The sequence below is a fragment of the Neophocaena asiaeorientalis genome, unplaced genomic scaffold (genome assembly GCF_003031525.2).
Source record: "Neophocaena asiaeorientalis asiaeorientalis breed wild unplaced genomic scaffold, Neophocaena_asiaeorientalis_V1.1 scaffold171, whole genome shotgun sequence".
Taxonomy (NCBI): domain Eukaryota; kingdom Metazoa; phylum Chordata; class Mammalia; order Artiodactyla; family Phocoenidae; genus Neophocaena; species Neophocaena asiaeorientalis.
In genome coordinates, this window is record NW_020174013.1 from 10076465 (window position 1) to 10096452 (window position 19988).

The window sequence follows — 19988 nt, forward strand, 5'->3', positions numbered from 1 at the left end:
AGAAATTCGAGGACTGGGGAGAGATGAAGGGACCCACCCAAAGTCCCACCAGTCCAGCAGCTGCCGGTCCCAAGGCTCCTCTGGCCCTGAGCCCTCCCCTTAGACCTGTGGTTTTCAATGGGGACAATTTGTCAAAGTCCTGAGACATTTTGGGTTGAAGGGACAGGGGGTGCTACTGGCATCTAACGGGTAGAAGGTGGATGTGCTGCTACACATCCTGAAATGCACAGGCTGGGCCCTCACAACAAAGAATTATCCAGCCCCCAAAGTCAGTAGTGCCGAAGCTGAGAAACCCCTTTTTAGACAAGGGTGTCAGGGGTGCCCCTGCTCACAGAAGCCAGCAGAAGCCTAGATGCTCAAGCAGGGCTCCCAGGAAGGTGCCCCAGTGATAAGAATAATCCTGCCAAGAGCAAGAGTCTGTGTTCCCGGGGACTGATGTGCTCAGAGGGGCTGCGACCAGCCCTATGTCCCCCAGGGGCAGGGGCAGGGCTGGGCCTGGAGCCCACCTCTGCAGCTTCCTCGGCCAAGTCCCAGAAGACACCCTGTGTCCTCTCTGAAGAGCAGCCTGAGTTTGAGGGGCTCCTCCCCTCCCGCTCCCAGCACCCTCACTCCAGCCGGCTAGGGGAATTTTTTCTTCTTTGGAGCTTACAGCGTGTTCAGCTGTCTCTGACACTGTGGGCTACAGGGGCCCGGCTGGGCGTCCGTCAGGAGCAGCGCAGAGCCCACCCTCCACCAGCCCGGCTCAGTGTTTTGGCAATTCACTCAGAACACACACACGCCAAACGAAAGCAGGGCTGTCTCCAGGACATGTGTCTGCCCCACTGTGGCTCACTTTTATTTGTTTATAGACCAAACTGGCCTGCATTTGCTGTCGGTTTAACCCAGCTTCCCCCATTCCCCACCCCACCCCGCCTTGGGCCCATGCCCTGTCCACCCTTCGGACCCCCAAAGGTCCCTCTGCCCGGCTGGCCCTCCCCTCCTGAGCCTGGGACACAGATCCCAGAGGCCCCCACAGCACCCAGCCTGAGTTTGGCAGCATCTGTTGCAAGTCAGGACACTCTAAGGGGAAGTGTGCCATCAGACCAGCTGGGGTTGAGGTTGGAGAACAGGCCCAAGCGAGTGGGATTGTCAGGCTTGGAGTCCAGCTGCTCCCCTTCTGCCCTGTGACCTCGGGCAAGTCCCTTCACCTCTGTGTGCCTGCCTTCACATCTGTAAAATGGGGGCGGTAATAGCAGGGCTGTGGTGAGGACTCCCAGCCGCAAAGTATCCATACGTAGAGCAGAGCCAAGCTCTGGATAACGATGAAGAGCTATTATTGTTATCACGTGGCTTGGTGCTCCTTTGTGAAGCCTGAGCCCTAGGGTCCTGGTCTTTGGCCCACCAGGGGCTCTACACAGGGGTGAAGACCGGCCCCCTTCCTGGCCAGGTCCAAGGCCAGGATGCTGACTGGGCGAGATAAGGTAGGGGACATTTTTTCGGGCAGAGGCTGTCATATTCCTTCTCCCTCAATGGGCACCACCCTGAGGCAGAGCGTACGGTTCATTGGTGGGGGGGAGAGCAAAGCCTGGCCCTTGCGTCGGGTCTACAGAGAGACTGTGGACCTCACTTCCAAAGCCTGGATCCCCTTCCCTGTTCCTCAGGCCAACCCCTCTCCCTGTGCCAGCCCCGCCTTCCCAATTGCCACATCCACAGACCCCCATGACTTTTCTGAGCCTGTCTCTGGGCAGAGGGGCAGGGGTACCCCTGTTGCTGAGGCTGAGGAGGTCAGCCTTCTGCCCCAGGCTTTCACGTTCTCCATTTCTTTTCTGCGTGTCCGTGTGTATCTGAAATGTACACATTGCTATACAAGTTCAGTCTCCTGCCACAGTCCTCATGGGTCAACATACAAGATTTCTACCCCCGATGCCAAAACTTTGTTCCATCGCTTCCCACCCTAGGACACGTACTGGGCCCCCTTCCATCAACTTCACCCTAGGAGGCATTGTCCCCTTTTGTCTTTCCCAATTCCCAGGCTTCCTCTGCACCCCCTCCCAACCCTCCCTAACCCCAGCACAATAGTCCTGCTGCCTTTTTAAATAAATTCCTCACCTCTTTATTCCTCTGCCCTGTGGTCCTGTTTCCTCCCCCAAGCTGGCCCTGCAGGAGACTGCCTGTTCCCGGGGCAACCCCTCTAGAGGGAGGGAAAGTTCTAGTCTTTAGAACACCTTTAGGGCCTTGACTTCCAGCTAACACATCTGTAGGCCCTGGTTTTCAAATGATCTGTAATTAATGTGGGTTTTGTTATTTAGCACTCTCTCATCAAAGGACTCACTTATTCCTCGCAACCATCTGACAGATAAGGTCACATTTAAGGCTTCTTGTGAGAAGCCCCAGTGAGATGAATGGAAGTCCCAGATTCCTCTGCCCACCTTGAGTTCCTGTTGCCAATGTTAATTAATTGCTATGAAGGATGGGAAACAGGAAGGGGAGAAATTCCATCTTCCCTTTCGGACCAGGGATGCCCTGAAAGCATTACCTATGGTTATCTCAAAGGTAAAGGCCCCGTCTCCTCCAAACGGGGACACCCCCAAGTACTGACCTACTGATTTGGGTATCTGGTTGCCCAGAACTGTGGAAGCCTGCTCTAGAATGCAGCAACATCTCCACTGAACTGGCCCCCAAATGGCAGTCTTTCTGTACACCTCCACCCCAGGATAAGAATTTAAAGCCCCCCTTCCCTAAGCACACCCCATGGGACTCTTGGCTAAATAGCTGGCCTCTTGCATCTCCCCTCCCCCCCTCCCCCTTTACCCTAGAACGTGGGAGATCCACAGTGAATGCTTGATAAACACTGGTGGCAGGGGAAGGAATCTGATCCTCTGGTACAGTGTTCTCAGGAGCGGCTGAAGAGAATCAAGCTTCCTTCAAGGATCAGGACAGCCTCTCCTCTCAGTCTCCAGCCCTGAGCACAGGGCCAGATGATGGGGCGGGGGGCAGCCTGAGGGGGGTAAAGGTGATGACAGGGGATCAGGGTGGTGGGAGGAAGTGGCCCCAATGGTTCAAGGCCCCTTCTGACTTTTCAACTGGGAATTTCTGCTCCCCGCACCGCCCCCCATATTCCTCACCCCCAACACTCCAACCTCACTTTGCACAATCAGTGGATGCCTGAAAAGACGCCAGGAAATTGGGTTTTTTGGGAAATCATACCCTGTTCTGAATGCCCAGTGGGGAATGCTGTGTTGAAATACATCTTCTGTAAGTCCTTTTGTAAAGTAACACCCCCTCCCATGACCCCCATTGCCCAGACCGGGTGAGTTTCTCTAGGAAACTTCCTACTTTAATGAGCTGTCCCCCCACTTCCTACGTTAATGAGCTGTCCCCCCCCCACCCCCACCAGACTCACTTGGTCTGGAGGTGGAGGCCAGGCTGGGGGACCCTCCATCTCAGAGGACAGAAAGGACAAATAATGAGATGTTTGCCCTGTGCTGGCGGGACCTTAGCCCCGCAGCGCTGTGAGTCACAGGCGATGAGTCACCCCTGCATTGTTTGTGTGGATGATCCTTGGAGGGATCAGTCAGACTGCAGGGGAAGTTGACTTTTCTCATCCCCCTTTGGGCTTGTGAGTTTGAGTGTGTGCGTGCCTGTGTGTGCATATGTGTGTGTGTATGCCCACATGGGGCAGCATACATACACCTGGAAAATCACTCTCTCCTAACACATCTGGGGTAAAAATGACTGCCCTTCAATCGCAAGCTTGTGCCTTAAAGATAACAGGGTCAAGGCTGTACAGCACCAGCCTTTGGAAGCATCCCTTGGGGGTGCAGTGGGGAAGTACCACTCCCTGCTCCCCTAAGCAGGGCACCCCTTCCTCCTCTGGCTCACCTCTCCCCTCTCACCAGTCACATCGAGGTTGGTGTTTGTTTCCTCTCCCAGACTGAGCTCCTTAAGGGCAACAGCTGTGGCTCATTCATCTTTGCACACTTGGCACAGTGCGTTACACATAATGTATGCTCCTTAAATAATTTTGGGCCAATGTCCCAAGTCCAGTGTTGACCTTGACCCCCGCTGTTCCCTACACAGTTAATGAACAGAGCCTCTCTTGCCTCTGTGGAAGCCTGAATTCAACCTGGGCTGACAGGGCTGAGAGCAGATGGTCTCTACATGCCTCTCCGGCCCCATCCTGGGGAAACCGAAGCAGGAGGTGCGTGTTTTCTGATACAGGGAGCATTCTGAAGAACACGAAAGCCTGCAAAGAGAAGCGCTTGTTTCTGAATTGGTTGGGATGTGTTTGGCTACCAGGAACTAACGCCCCCTGGAGCTGGCCTCGGGGAACTCAGTTTAAGGAGTAGAGGGTGTCTTAAACCAAGGATGAGGGCCTTAGAAATCACCCCAACCATTTCCATACAAATGTGGATACAAGTATAAGTTTTTACAAATATGAAACCAAACTGTACACCCATTATTTTGTTATTTTCATTCAACAACATATCACAAACATTTTTTCATGTTAATAAACCTAGACTCAAAACTTCATTCATTACTGGTAGTATTTCCGTTGTAAGGACACGTCAGGGTTAGATGCATGTGCCTTGTTGTTTCATAGTTAGCTTATTGGTCATTTTAACATGGAAAACAACATCACGAAAGAATGCCATTGTACATGCCTCTTGAGTGATCATCTCCATCAGAGAGTTATTTAAGTAGCATCGCTGGACTACGGGGTAGGCATTGGGGTTTTCAACTGTTTCAAGGCATATCACCTACCTCTCTCCAAGGAAAGATTGTATCAATGAAACCCCCCTCTCCAGCAGCCTGTGAGACTGTACATCCCCTCACGCCTCAGCAGCACTGGGTCCTATGAGCCTGCAAATGATTATCAAAGAATCAATCAGTCATAAATAAATTTTCCCCTCGCTTGCTTAAAATACAGCTTCACAAGGGACGATCCAAACTCGCTGGGGAGGGACTGACACTACTGAACAGCTTCTACCATGTGCCAGGCATGAGACAGGTTCACTCTCATTTAACCCCATGAGGTAGATACTATTGTTCCCATCTTACAGATGAGCAAGTAAAGGTTCAGAGAAGTTGAGTGACTTGTCCAAGGTCACACAACTAGGAAGTGGACAAAATTAGGCTTTGATCCCAGGTATGACAACAAGGCCTATGACCTTTCTCCATATAGATCCTGGTAACACAAAATAATCTGGCCTTAATCCACACCTTCCAGCCTCATGCCTTCCAAGCCACACTTCAAAGGGTATATACCCTGTGTTCGCACGGCCACTGCTAGGTGATGGAATCGGAGATGAATTTTTTTCTTGCTTATTTGTACTTTCTATCACAGCAATGTTTTACTTATTTAATAAAGAAACAGAAAGGGGTTTTAATTTTTTTAAAAATTCATTGTCAAGATTCTCTTGGAGAAAAGAGTCCCCTCCAGTGTTTCCCAATGTCCCCAGACACACGCGCGCGCGCACACACACACACACACACACACACACACACACACACACTATGACAACCTGGCTGTAGGCAGGAGGGAGCAGAGCATCTCAAAAACATCCTGTGACCTTCTAAGGCCATGAAGAAAGGCTGGGGCCAAGTTCACCCACAGTCAATTCTCCCACAATAGGCCACTGGCCTTTGAGGATGTCCTAGAGCTACTGCTGGCCTCCTTCTCCCCCAGGGACCTGACCTCCCTCGACTCAGGCTGGCTGTCTCTGGCATAGACCCTCGACCAGCCAGGCCCTGGGGAAACAGCTGGAACCAAATGACTCCAGCGGCTGTAGTTAAATGGCCAGGTCTTCCAAAATAACTAAAGGGAAGCTGAGGAAGACAGAACTGCCAGCATCAACGAGGGAGTCAGCTGAGGGCAGCGGAAGGGTGGGGTGGGGGTGGAGGGAGGAAGAGCCTGGGAACAGGCTCAGGGGGAGCCAGGGCAGCAGCAGGGGCTGATCCAGGAAAAGGGTAGAAACTGGGGGACAGGATGGAGAGCAGGGGAGGGACTTCCCCCACTACACCCACATCCACACACATCTACCAGAATGCACGCTCGTTTGGGACTTCTGCAATATATTTAAGGCTTAGAGGATATGCAGTATACATTGGATGGATGGATGGATGGATGGATGGATGTGTGGATGGATGGGTGGATGGATGGACGGATAGATAGATGGATGGGTGGATGGGTGGATGGGTGGGTGGATGGATGGATGGATGGATGGATGGGTGGATAGATGGAAGGGTGGATGGATAACTAACTAAACAAAACAAAGAATGCATACATTTATGGATAACTAATAAATAGGCTTGGTTCCTTTAGAGGTCAATGATACCAAGGTGAATCGAGAGCCATAAAAATGTTCTTTCCATTAAATACCTTTCCACCTGATTTTTACCATAGCTCTACAGACTTACACATTTTAAATTCTTTTATTACTTAATGTTATTTCAGAAATAGTGTTACCTTTTTTTACAATCTCATTCTGGTTATCATTTGAATGGTTGCATAATATAACATTTTACCATAATTTACTCATCAGCCCCAGGTCATCGCTCATTTAGGACATTCTGGTGTTGCTGTATTAGAAGTAATGCTACTACAACCTCTTGGGACCAGAGCAATTTTCTGCCTCTGAATTATTTCCTTAGAGTGAATTCACAAGAATGGGATAAGGACTCAATGAGTGTGAACATTTTTATGACTCTCAATACGGGCATTCTGGTAGATGTGTGTGGATGTGGGTGTAGTGGGGGAAGTCCCTCCCCTGCCCTCCATTCTGTCCTCTGCTCCCTGGAAAAAGACCAATAAATTCAGATTCACTGAGCTTGGAGTACCTGCTGTGTGTTGGTGCCTTCAAGGACACTTTAGGATGATAGCAGACACGAACATAGTGTTTGCTCTGGGCCAGGAACTTTACGAGAGCATTTTTGTGTTAACGCAATTAATCCTCGTAACAGCCCACTGAGATAGATACTATTAAGCACACTTTAGAGAGTGGAACACTGAGGCCTGGAGAGTTTGGCTGGGCCCAAGACCACACGCTGGTGACCAGAGAACCAGGATCAGGAGCCCTCAGCACCTCTCACACACTCTCCCTGACACGCCTGCTGCTGTCTCCTGAGATCACCGTCCTAACAGTTTCAGACCTGGAGTCACAATGTAAGCGTCTCTAGCTCCACTGCAGGGCTCTTTCCAGAGGACAAACCCGCTGGTCAGTCAGCAGTTGGCCATTTTTTCCTGGTGAGTTGGTGTCTTTGCTGCACTGAAGCAGCGGACCCGGCCTGGACCAACCCCAGGTCCTCATGCCCCATCCTTCCTCTTCCCAGGCACTCTGCTTCCCCGTCTCCAGTCCTTGGATTTCTCAGTTCAGTACCCTGACCCTGGGGAGGAGCTCCCAATGCCAGAGTTCTCTCTCTCTGAGACTCCACTCCCAGGAGAACCAAGGGGGCGCCCTCACCCCCAAGTCCAGAGGGCAGGATCATCGCTGGGCACCAAGCCTGGGAAAATGATTGGAACAGAGGAACCAGCTCTGTGACCTGGACAAGTAGCTTAGTTTCTCTGAGCCTGTTTCTTCATCCGTCAGGAGGAAGAATGATAGCTATTTTGTTCCTGTGTCTACTTACCACACAGCGTCCCAGGTGAGGTGAGGCGGCGGCCTGAGGAGTAACAAGGGCACTTCATCCTGCCACTAGGGGGCTCCCGGCTCAAGGAGGGGGCGAGCCCTGCGTCGGACTGTGGGCACTGAAGAGAGGACGGGGCTTCTCGGCAGGTAAAGGGACCGGGCCTAAAATCCCCTAACAGTATTATCCTAACCTCCAGCTGTTTGGAATTCAGCTCACAAGTATTTCTCAGCTCCTGCTGCAGGTAAACTGGTGTTTGTGTGTTTGGGGCCCTGTGGGGAAACGGAGGAGGATGCAAATGGAAGCAGCAGTCGGGCGGCTTAAATGAACCATTACCTGCTACGCACAGATTTTTCACATTCACTGCTTCCTTTAACCCTCACAGTTGCCCCAGGAAGTAAACACAGTCACCTCTTTTTACAGAAGAGGAAGTGGAAGCCGTTCCAGATTTTCCCACCCACCTTGGTATAGTCTGAGCGAACTGAGGGATGGGGACAGGAAGAGATGCTCTCCAGGGACTCGGGTTCCGGCTGAGTCACCTGCCTGGATGTCCATTTCATATGGCCTCCCTGTTACTCACTGACCAGGAATATGACTTAATTCTCCGTGGGCGATACCACCAGGCACATAAAGAAATGGATGATGACTGTGACACAGAAGCTAAAAGCCTCAATTACCCTCCATGACAGGAACATGGGACATTTTTATGAAGAGAGAAATTTTTGCCCCGTAAATTGCACTTGTGAGAAATCAGCCCACGCTGCTGGTGACCCTGTTACATCTTCCACAGCCAGAGGCAGCCTCACAGATGGCGGGGATCACCTCAGCCTCACCCCTGCTCATTAAGCCCCAGATATGTGTTTTGAGAGAGCGCTTAGGGGTCAGCCAGGGCCAGCATTAGGCCAGGATAGGCAGCCGGAACGCAAGTATATTCCCGACTCTCAACCCGGCTCTGCTGGTTGGTGTCAATTGTGGGGGATGGGCATAAGGGAGGGTCTTTAAAAGGTCTTCTTGACGGTCCCACCCCGATGATGTAATTGTTCTAGGGTGCAGCCTGGGCACTGGGAGCTGTAATAGCCACCCAGGTGATTCTGATACACAGCCAAGCTGAGAGCTAAATAGACCTTACCCCGCCCTGCCAATCGATGAATCAAACAGCAAGCTTTTAGCAAGTGTGGGCTGGAAGGGGGACCAGAAATAGGACACGTTTGTGCCCAGGCTCGTTTACGTGAAGCGTATTGCTGACTCCCCACACCCCATAGGCAACAGAGACCCTAGGAGGATGCCTGGGTGCAGGATGTGGTACCTTGGGGAGCATCAGCTGCACCTATTCCAAGCCCAGAAGCTGAATCCGTTTGGGGGCTCCCAACAATGCACACAACCATTGCTCCCCACCCCATACTGTCATCACACATGCATGCGTCCTCTCGGCCCTGCTTTCTCAGTCCTCTGACCTTCACCAAATGTCCTGAGTGCAGCACACCCAGCTGCTTGAGGATCCCCTTTCATTCCTCTTACAAACGTTTGCTGACCACCTCGGACACCAGGACTGCGAGGGGCAGCGGGCTGGTAGAAACAGGGACATGGGCGGCAACACGGCTCCTTCAAGGACACAGCAGTTCTTATCTCTAACAGGTGGAATCCATTCATTTGATGCGCTGGGTATTTATTTATACCCATCAAATGATAAATGTTCTTATCTCTAACAGGTGGAATCCATTCATTTGATGCGCTGGGGATTTATTTATACCCATCAAATGATACCCATTTTTTTTTTTTTTTTTTTTTTGCGGTATGTGGGCCTCTCACTGTTGTGGCCTCTCCCGTTGCAGAGCACAGGCTCCGGACGCACAGGCTCAGCGGCCATGGCTCACAGGCCCAGCCGCTCCACGGCATGTGGGATCTTCCCGGACCGGGGCACGAACCCGTGTCCCCTGCATCGGCAGGCGGACTCTCAACCACTGCGCCACCAGGGAAGCCCAATGATACCCATTTGATGGGTATAAATAAAGTCCTATTTTCTGTAATCAAAATCCAGTTCACAGGCTTCCCTGGTGGCGCAGCGGTTGAGAGTCCACCTGCTGATGCAGGGGACGCAGGTTCGTGCCCCGGTCTGGGAGGATCCCACATGCCGCGGAGCGGCTGGGCCCGTGAGCCATGGCCGCTGAGCCTGCGTGTCCGGAGCCTGTGCTCTGCAACGGGAGAGGCCACAGCAGGGAGAGGCCCGCGTACCGCAAAAAAAAAAAAAAAAAAGCCAGTTCACTTGAATATCAAAGCCCCAAACTCTCACCCAATTTCGCCGTCTCCCCTTCCCTCGGCCGGCAGATCAGCCCTGAGGTGGCTAAGGGGTCTCAGGGTCCATGCTGACACTCTCGGGGTGACTCTGTGCGCTCTTCAGAGACTTTCCAGGGCTGGCGGGGTTGGTGTCCCTGGACTTGACAATACCTCCTCCCGAAGCTGACACGACAGCAGAAGCCTTGTTTAGCAGGGCTGTTTACTTACCCAATACTCAAACTTCTGTAAGTTGTTGATGTTTTGTTGTTTGTTTTTTTTACTTTTTAAAATTATTTTTTAATTAAAGTTGATTTACAATGTTGCGTTAATTTCTGCTGTACAGCAAAGTGATTCGGTTATACATATATATACATTATTTTTTATATTCTTTTCCATTATGGTTTGTTGATGCTGTTGTTTGTTTTCTAATGAAGATATTAAGAATATGAAATTTCATCAGAGTACATCTTATTTTTGTTCATTAGCATTTATTGCTCCGCCTACCCTTCAATAATAAATAAAAGTATTTTATGTTCACTGTACTGTTTCTATTGATACAACCCGGAAAAGCATTCATTAATTCATTCAACAAATATTCAGCCAGTGGCTCCTGTATCCCTAAAATCGTTCTTGCCACTATGGACACATCAAGAAACACATCAGCATGGACCCTGCATTCAGAGAGCTTACCATTCACCCAGAGCTCAGAAAGTAATAATTATGATATCATCTGCTGCAGAAGGATAAAAAGCACATCACCCTTCATCTCAAAGCCCAGAGATTTCCAGAGTCCACATTTCAGTACATGACTTTCTAGTACCAGCATTATCATTTATACACAGCATTACATTGTGAATAATTTTTCCATATCAACAAATTTTTTTCAACAAAATGATTTCAGTGTTTCAAGATGTGGATGAATCATGAATATCTTAATCATGGAATCTTTAAAGCTGAAAGAGCCCTTACCAGTCTCCTATTCTGTGGGTGTGTGAAGTGGGTGTAAAAATCAGGAAAGAGTGAGAAGTATGAATCGTAGCAGCATTTCCCTCCTAACGGCACACACATTTTTGGAAGGGAAGGGAAGAAAAGTTAAAACTCTGCATTGGCCAAACACATCATGTGTAAGATTTAGCCCCAGCTCCTAAAAAACCACCCCTTCACTGAGCCACAGATGAGGGCTGAGAGACCCAGAGGGCTGTGTGCCCAGGTGGCCCTGGGATGATATGATCAGGACAGCTGATGGTCACCATCATGTTGTACCATGTCCAGAAGCTAGATGGCCGGGTTCCCCCTGCTCTCTCTGGATTCCTGAATTATTTGAATAATTGCCTCTAATTTCTCAGCAAAGCCCAAGGCTGAGGCAACCAACGTTGGAAGCCAACTTTTTCCCTTTCTAAGGGAAGACATTGTGCTCCTTGCACCCACAGGGCTGGACCCTTAAACACCTTCTGAACGCAAAGGCTGAACTTGACTCAAATTCCCTTTCCTCAACCGCAGCCAAACTGCTGCTGAATTTCAACTTTATTTAAACTTTGGAAAGGTCTGGTGAGTGTCTTTAGTTGGAAGAGGTTTTCTCCCTTCCTTTTAATCAGCTCATAAGTCAATAAGCAGCTTGGGCCATAAAGTTCATACTTGGAGAAACCGAAGACTAAATCACCATCTGTATTCACACCCAGGGTGGACAGCCTCAGCTTTCAAGAATTTAATGTTTGTCTTGGAGAAAACCAAGAGCCTAACTGCAGCCAAGGGAAAGAGAAAGGCTGCCGCTCAGCCCCAAGCTCGGCTTCCCCTGCAAACACCGGAGCAAAGGTAGTAGAACCACGGCACTGTTGAGAAACACAGTCCAGGGGAGCATCTGTTCAGATTTGTTCATTTGAAGGTTCTGAGATGGTCTTGCATCACCCTCCATGTGTGAGTATGTGAATTCACTAAACCATCCGCTGATGGCAGGTTTTCCAACTAAACTTTCAGCTTTGGGCAGGAACCTTGTGGGGCTCGGGGGTTTGGTTTGTTTTACTGCCACCTACCTCCCTGTCCACCCATGGCCCTTCACACAGGCTCTGTTGTAATGCGATGGGGAAGAAAAAAAGTACGTCAAAAGCCGTGGTTCCTGTTTCACTTACAAGCCACCTGACACAGAATAAGTCACTTCTCGGAGGCTCGGTTTCCTCATCTGAAGAATGGGGAGAGCAGTGTCTGCCCTGGAAGGCTGTGCCGCATTAAATACAGTTGGTTAAAATATAAAAATATTTTTATATAAAAATAAAGTTGATTGCTATTATCCTTATTGTTAAATGCTAGTTACCCACATGGAGATTTGAATTGTCTCATAAAGAATGTTTGTTTCACTTCATTCTCCCCCTGGTATGTTCCCAAAGAGAAAACATTATAGGAAACTTCTGGAGCAAAAGAATAAACTGCAAATTGATGGAGCCTAGCCCTGGGCGTGATGCCTTCTCATGAACGCGCTTATTCCCCCACAACCCCATGAGGGGAGAAATATAATTATCCCCGTTCAGATGGAAAGACAGGCTCATTCAGAGTGGTCTTCCATGACCTCCTCCCTCAAGGTCACCCAGAGCAGGAGAAGTTACAGAGTGTGCTGGTAAACTGGCTTTCTGAAGGAAAAAAAAATTTAAAAAGCCTCGGCTGGTGGGTTTGCCTATTGCTCTGGTGTAAATGCTCCCACCGTGGCTGATTTCACACTAACCAGCATGCACCAGCGTCAGCACGCTCCTGGACGAGCAGCGTCCAGGAAGCAAACTCAGGGTTTTTGGTAAAGAACCTTTCCTGAGCCCACAGCTGAGATGTTCCCCTCCAGCAAAGAGTCCCCTGGCATCAGGGACGGACCAGGGATGGCTGAACCACCTGGGGCTCCACTTCCAGATCCCCCAGGGCAGGGCCTAAGGGCCTGCATTCTAATCACAGACCTGTATGTGCACTGGAGTTTGGGTACGGCCCAGCCTTCAGCTGCCCAGAGGTGATGAGTCCAGTCACCCAAAGGCCCCTCTCACTCCTGTGCTCCAAAGGCAGCAGGGGAGCTGACAGAGGAGAGAAAAGACAGCATCCTGAGTCACCTGTACTGGGATTCTTGTTCTGAGTGTCATTTAGAGGCTGGATCATGGTGGAGAGTTGATGACTCTGTCTGTATGATTGTTACTGGTTTTCACCAACTCTAAGATTTCACCGATTGTAGTCACACCATTATTCCATTTTCATTTACCACCAAGAAAGAAGAAGGGTTGCCAAATTCAAATATGTGAAAACATGAAGATGTACATTTTAGAATCGATGTAATATATGTGATGTATATACGTTCATAGGGTCTCACTTATCTTTATGTATGGCCTCAGAGATCCATCAGATTTGGTTGAACGAATCCATGCCAAGGAGCATATTGATACATACAATTGATCCATCAGTTATCAATAAATGCCACAGGCACTTGACACTTAATTTCCACAACAATCTTACATAAGAGACACTAGATTATCCACACTTTACAGAGGAGGTAACTGAGGCTCTGAGAGGCCACCTAACCCCCAGAATCCCGACCCCGTTCAATCCTGGCTCTTGAGAGATGTTCAAAACTGCTGTCTGAACTGATCTGTAGAGCCCTGTTCCTCAAGGCCTGACAATAAATAAAGCAGCTTGAGTTCTCTTTGGTGCTTGTGTTGCTAAAGGATGAGTAACATTTCTAAAAGCAACGTTTTCTCACCTCTGTTGGGGTTTCAGCGTTCTTAGACTTTTTAAAAATATATATACATGTATTTATTTATGGCTGCGTTGGGTCTTCGTTGCTGCGCGCGGGCTTTCTCTAGTTGCAGCGCGTGGGGGCTTCTCTTGTTGCGGAGCACGGGCTCTAGGCGTGTGGCTTCAGTAGTTGTGGCATGCACGCTCAGTAGCTGTGGTACACGGGCTCTAGAGCACAGGCTCAGTAGTTGTGGTGCACGGGCTTAGTTGCTCTGCGCCATGTGAGATCTTCCCGGACCAGGGCTCACACCTGTGTCCCCTGCATTGGCAGGCAGATTCTTAACCCCTGCGCCACCAGGGAAGTCCCTCTTAGACTTTTTGAAGAGAAGTGTGGCAGGAGGATTTTCTCAGCTTTGGTAACATCTGAGGAGCTTGCTGGAATCAAACCTTAAGGATTAAGGTTAGGATATAAAGACCAGGGTGCAGGGCACTGACAGAGCTCCCCCCATTCCTGTCTCTCCCTTGGGGTTTGGCTCTTTCAATCTACCCCGTTTTCCAAATCCAGGTTGCTTCCCATGAATCCCCATGCCCCTCCACCTCCATCCTCACAACGTGGCAACCTCTGGGGTGGCCTTGCTCCCCTGGAGAGCCATCCTGATTGCAGTGGAGGGGAAATTCCTTTTCTCCTTGGCCGAGCTGCCATAGGGTGGAGATTTTTCAGAAGGCATTTGTATTAGGAAAAGAAAGCACAGTGGCACAAAGGCTGATAAAGCCTAGATTTCATACATTGCTTTGGCCTGTTCAGAGTTTACTGGGTCCACAGCACCACCATCTCTTCTTTGCAGCCAGGTCATCACTTGCATTGTTTGGGGAAAGGTTAATAATGCCTTTTCCCAAAGTAGTTCAATCTGAGCAGTTTCATTCTCTTCAGGTTCTTATTCATTTTTGAATGGATTTGTTGTTGTTTTTATTGTGTGTGTGTGTTGGTGGTGGTGGTGGGGTGGTGTGTGTGTGTATGTTTTAGAAGAGGGGTTCTAGTGGCCGTTTGATGCCGGGAGATTTGAAGAGGAGTCAGCTTATCTTTTTGCCCGTGTAAATGATCGTGTGGAAAGGAGGGCAAGTCACCTCCAATTAAAAAGACCCTGTGATTCGGCTCTGCTGCTCAGGAACACACATAAGCATTTGATGTCAGCCAGCCTGCTGCTTGGATTTGAAGATTAAAAGGCTTTTGTTCCACCTTGAAGCAAACAAAGCTGCCGACCCACAAGGAAACGTTCTGTGTCCTTGTCAAGTTCAGTGACCCAAACACAATCTACTGTAAGGTTTCTCACCAAGCCTGATTCATCTAAGAATAGCGTGTGTAATAGGTTTGGGGCTAGCTTGAGATCACTAGGATCATCAATGATATGTTCTTTAATGTTTTTCTTTTTTTAATTATATAATGGCAATGTGACAGAGTAGTTTGTATAGAGAATATTTCATATAGACCATCATCCTTCAACTGCATCCCAGCTACTGACTTCATGTTTGCATGTCACCTTCGAGGCTTCACCCACATACGTACTTTAGCTTCGTTGCAATCAGAGTTTCTTGGAACTTACATTTTCCAAATGGACTGAACAGCCTAGTGAGAGCAGTACTGCTCAGACCAGCACTGGTTCCCACTGCTACTCTAAACTGTTCTCCAACCTCCCCACCCAAAGACCACAACTACTCTCCCCTTCATTCTCAGGACGTGGCCACACATCTGTGACGGGGACAGTGTATCCTGTAAATGAAGCATAGCATTAGGTCTGACACATAATAGGTGCCCAGTAAATGCTGGTAGGAATTGAATTCCCCATGCATACCAATCAGATCATTTGGTACTGACCTTAGACAGTCTACCTACCTACCCACTCTCTTCCACTTTTCCCCACCGCGTTCCCACTGGAGGAGCAAAATAATGCAGTGACGACACTGTCTGGGAAATCCACGTGGGTCGGGGGAGGTGAGGAGGGTAGTGACCTTGGATTTTCCAGGAGAGAAATAGAACTGACTCAAAAAATAAATAGCCCTTGGATGGGCGTCTAAGGGCTGGGAAAGGAGATTCTGTGAGATGCTGCTGCCATCTAGTGGTGCACATGCCAATGACAAATTTTGCATCAAGAGACCTGAGGGGATCAACAGGGTAGATAACAAAAATCTCAGAATCTTAAAATATAGACATTCAAAGAGTCATCACAGGCAGAGTCAACAAATGCTGATTGAGTGGTCCTTCTTGGTCCAGCCTCTGCTGTGCATTCAAGTCGGGGTGGTGGTCCAGCGGTCAAGAGAAGACAAACTTAGGTCCATCGAACACAGGACTCTGCCAAGACAATGCCACGTAGAACAGAAGCAGACCCCAGTGAAGGGCAGGCAGGCAGGCGGAGAAGTGATGAGGCCTGGAATCTTACTTTAATACACATCTCTTCGGCATTTTAAAAAATACATTATTTCAATGGCTATAATTAATTTATTACATGTTACTGACCAGGTACTTTCTAGGGCAAAGGTTCTTAACCTCAGGTCCGCCAACCGTCCCTAGATATACTTCAGGGGATCCATGAGCTTGGGCAGGAGAAAAAGTACATCTTTATTTTCATGAAACTCAAGCTGAAACTTAGCATTTTCATCGGTCATGCATTAGGCAACAAACCGCGCTGGTATTAGCAAAAACCGTTACTTTGTCATTCAGAGAAAATTACAAAACGTTTTCCTATCACAGTGCAGTTGCTACAAATGTCTCAAATCACTTACTCATCACAACTTTGAAACTACAGTGATTATCAGAAGTGCCGCTAGATCTTACTAATGTTAATTAAGAAGCATATATATTAAGTCGCTCACCCTTTAAAATATTTTGATATCTGTATTTCAATATAATTGGCTTCTTTGAAATCCTTTGTCTTTTATTTTATGCATTGGAAAACATTATTCTGTAAAGGGATCCATGGCCCACAAAAGGTCAAGGTCTTCTGTTCTGGAGGCTCAGAGGAGGGACAGGTGACCACGGGCTAGACTAGTCAGAGGAGAAAGGATGAAGGTCTTCTTCAATACAAGCCTTTCCTGGGGAAGCAGAACTAGGCTTTGCCAAAACGTGAACATGGAAAAGTCTCTATGACTTCTCTTGTGTCCAGCCCAGCAAATGATCCCTTTGAAAAGAATCCAAGAAGATAACTTTGTCCTAAAGGATGAATGGCTAAAATCATTTTCATTTTTGGGGGGGAGGGATTTTCACTGAACGTGACTCAAAGCATCTATGAATACAGAAGACTGACTGTTGATGGAATTCAGTTGGTATGGTACACTGGGTCAGCCTGCCCTTGAGTTACACTGTCCCCACTGACTTGTCCCTGTGCGTTGGCGAGGTTCTCTTGGTCGTAAACAATATAGAAACCAAGTTAGCCAGACAGAAAAAGGCAATTCAGTGGAGGCCACTGGAATCCGAGGGAGAGTGGAACCAAACCTCCCAGAGCAGCAGATACAGGGCAGCTCAGGCCTCCTGGCAAGAGGTGTCTGGGGACCTTCTCTCTAGAGCAGCTTCTCCAGTTCAAATGAGCACACGAGTCACGGGATCTGTTAAAGAGACTCAGCTGATCTGAGGTGGGCATTCATAAAGCTCCCAGGTGATGCTGCTGGTCTGTGCCACACACTGAACAGCAAGGGTCCCACACATGCCTCCACCACTGTGCCTCCCTGCTGCTGTGTCCCTCGGTCCCAAGCATCAAATCCCTGGGAGGGAGAATGCATTGGCCCAGCTTGAGTGGGTATCCAGGCCTAGCTCTGAAACTATGATCAGTATGGCCTTACAGCCTGGGTATGTCCGCCTTCTTGGAGGGGGGGAATGTGAGAACATTCCAGAGGGAGGCACACCTGCCTGAACTATTGGCTAGAGGTCCCACCTTGAGGCAGCCCTATGGCTTCACCATCTGCCTCTGTCCTTGCCTGCCCCATCTACACCATCTTCTGCCCATCCAGTGACCTACTTCCACAACCCAAGGATGGGTTTTGATGAGGTTGCTGTTGATGGGGCCCTGGGCTCCCATAACCCACAGGCTACACAAATGGGTACTTTCAAAACCCTTATCCCTTCAGATATGGTCCCCCCATTCTACCTCTCACCCCAGAGAGCTCACAGAATTTAGCTATGGATGCCAGACCCTGGCCTGTGGATGACACCACACACGTACGCACACACAGACACATACACACACCCCATTTCCCACACTCTGATTCCCTGACATCTGTGAAGCTCAAGGTCTCTCCCCAAGATGTCCTCCATTTGGACACCTGTTGCATCTCTCCTCTCAGGCTCACCCACTACAGCCACACCTCCCCCCACTCCACTCCTCTTTGGCTGTACCCACAGCCAGGGACAAGGGACACTCAGCTTCTTCAGTCCTGTGGGACTCCGGCCACTTAGGTCAGCCCCTCGTAACCCCCTCCACCGAGGTGCAATGACTTCCTCACCCTTCCTCTCCCCTCCCTGGGCCTCTTAGCCTTGGCAGGAGCGACCTGTACATCCTTCCCCAGCCACCCAGTGGGAAGCAATTAGAAATTCATGGACAGAAAATGCCCAGCGCAATGTTTCTGGCAGAGCAAAGCGAATTCTCTGAGAGCCTCTGGAAAAAGGCTCTAATTGTGAGCACTGCCAGTACAGCCCCTGGGGCACTAAAACCAAGTAACAGGCCTATTCTAACACTATCTCAGAGGGCCCACGTTTAAAATTGCGGTGGTAGGGCTGAAAAGACTATGTCTTTCAACACTTTATTTTTTAATTGAAGTTTTTATTTTGAGATAATTACAGATAACTCACGTGCAGTTGTAAGAAATCATAGGGAGATCCTGTATACCCTTGACCCAGTTCTCCCCAACGGCAGCAGCTTCCAAAACTATAAGGCAATATCCCAACCGGGATTTTGACACTGATACAGTCAAGATACAGAGCGTTCCCATCACCACGAGGATCCCTCCGGTTGCCCTTTTATAGCCATGACCACTTCTCTCCTGCTCCCACGCCCTCCTTAATTCTTGGCAACCATAAATCTGTTCCCCATTTCTTTAATTTTGTCGTGTCAGGAATCCTATATAAATGGAGTCATAGAGTAGATAACCTTTGGGGATTGGCTTCTTTCCACTCAGCGTAATGCTCTGGAGATTCACCCAGGTTGCTGCCCGTATCAATTAGCTTGTTCCTTTTGGTTGCTGAGTAGGGTCCCATGTTATGGATGTGTTATAACTTGTCCCTGTTGAGAGACCTCTCAGGTGTTATCACATTTTTCATTTCTAGATTGTTTTTCCAATTTTTCCTTTTTCATGGCATCCTAATTACGTTTCATGGACGTGATCAAGTCTCACGTCTCTGAGGACACTGATTATAATTTTTTGAATTGTCTGCTCATCCCCGTGTTAATTCAGTTTCCCCAATGTTCCTCTTCTCAGTTTGTTTTGGTTACTGTCTCTCTGTGGTGTTGAAGGTTTCCCCGAACTGACTTATGATCCTAAGTAAACCATTCATATTCAAGTGTGGCACTAACAAGCTGATTGGCAGCCGTAGGTGTGTGGACGGGCTCCACTTGGTGGTTGTCTGCTGGGGGAGCAGGTGGCCATCCTGATTTTTCATTGGGAACCCCAAAATGTTCGTAATTGAAGGTCTTGGCGGGGGGCAGCTCAGTTTCTCAAGAGAAGGAACTTGTCGTTCACAGGGAACACAAGCCTGGCTCCTGGCTGTCTGGAGCTATGTAGTCATGTGCAGAAGTGCATTTCACTTCTGTTTTTAGCATGGTCCCTCATCCCCACTCTTCTCCACGTGGCGTTCCCGAGACAAGAGCGTCTCTGGCTCACCTCCTTCAGAGCCAGCCTGCAGTATTCTGGGGAGGCCAAATGGGGGATGCCCAGATGAGACAGACTGGGCCTGGCTGGGTCTATCCCCTCCTCTCACAGGGTTGGAATAATCCCTGCCTGTGGCTCCGCACTTCATGTCCACCTCCCACGGTACCTCGTTCCTCTAGCCCCTGAACCTTTCTAGAATTCTAGGGGACAAAGAAGCTGCTTCCTTCAGTGCCACCCCCATTCCCTTCCTGTCAGCCTACCTACCACTCTCCTCCTGCTTTCCACCCTCACATCTGGCAAACCCAGGCCACTGAAGATGGAATTTGTTTTTTTGTTCTTATTCTTGATTTGGGACAAATTACCTGAGATGGAGATATAGATGCCTTTATTCTATCATCTTGTAGTTGCCATTTATTTTAAAAATCCTTCTCTAGTGCTTTCTTAAAACTACACACCTCCAAAACTCTCTTGGGGAACCGCAGGTGAAAAAGCAAGTTTGGAAGCAGCTGTCCTCTGGTGGTCTCTATCCCCACAGCCCTGCACACTTGCTGGTGCCTCTC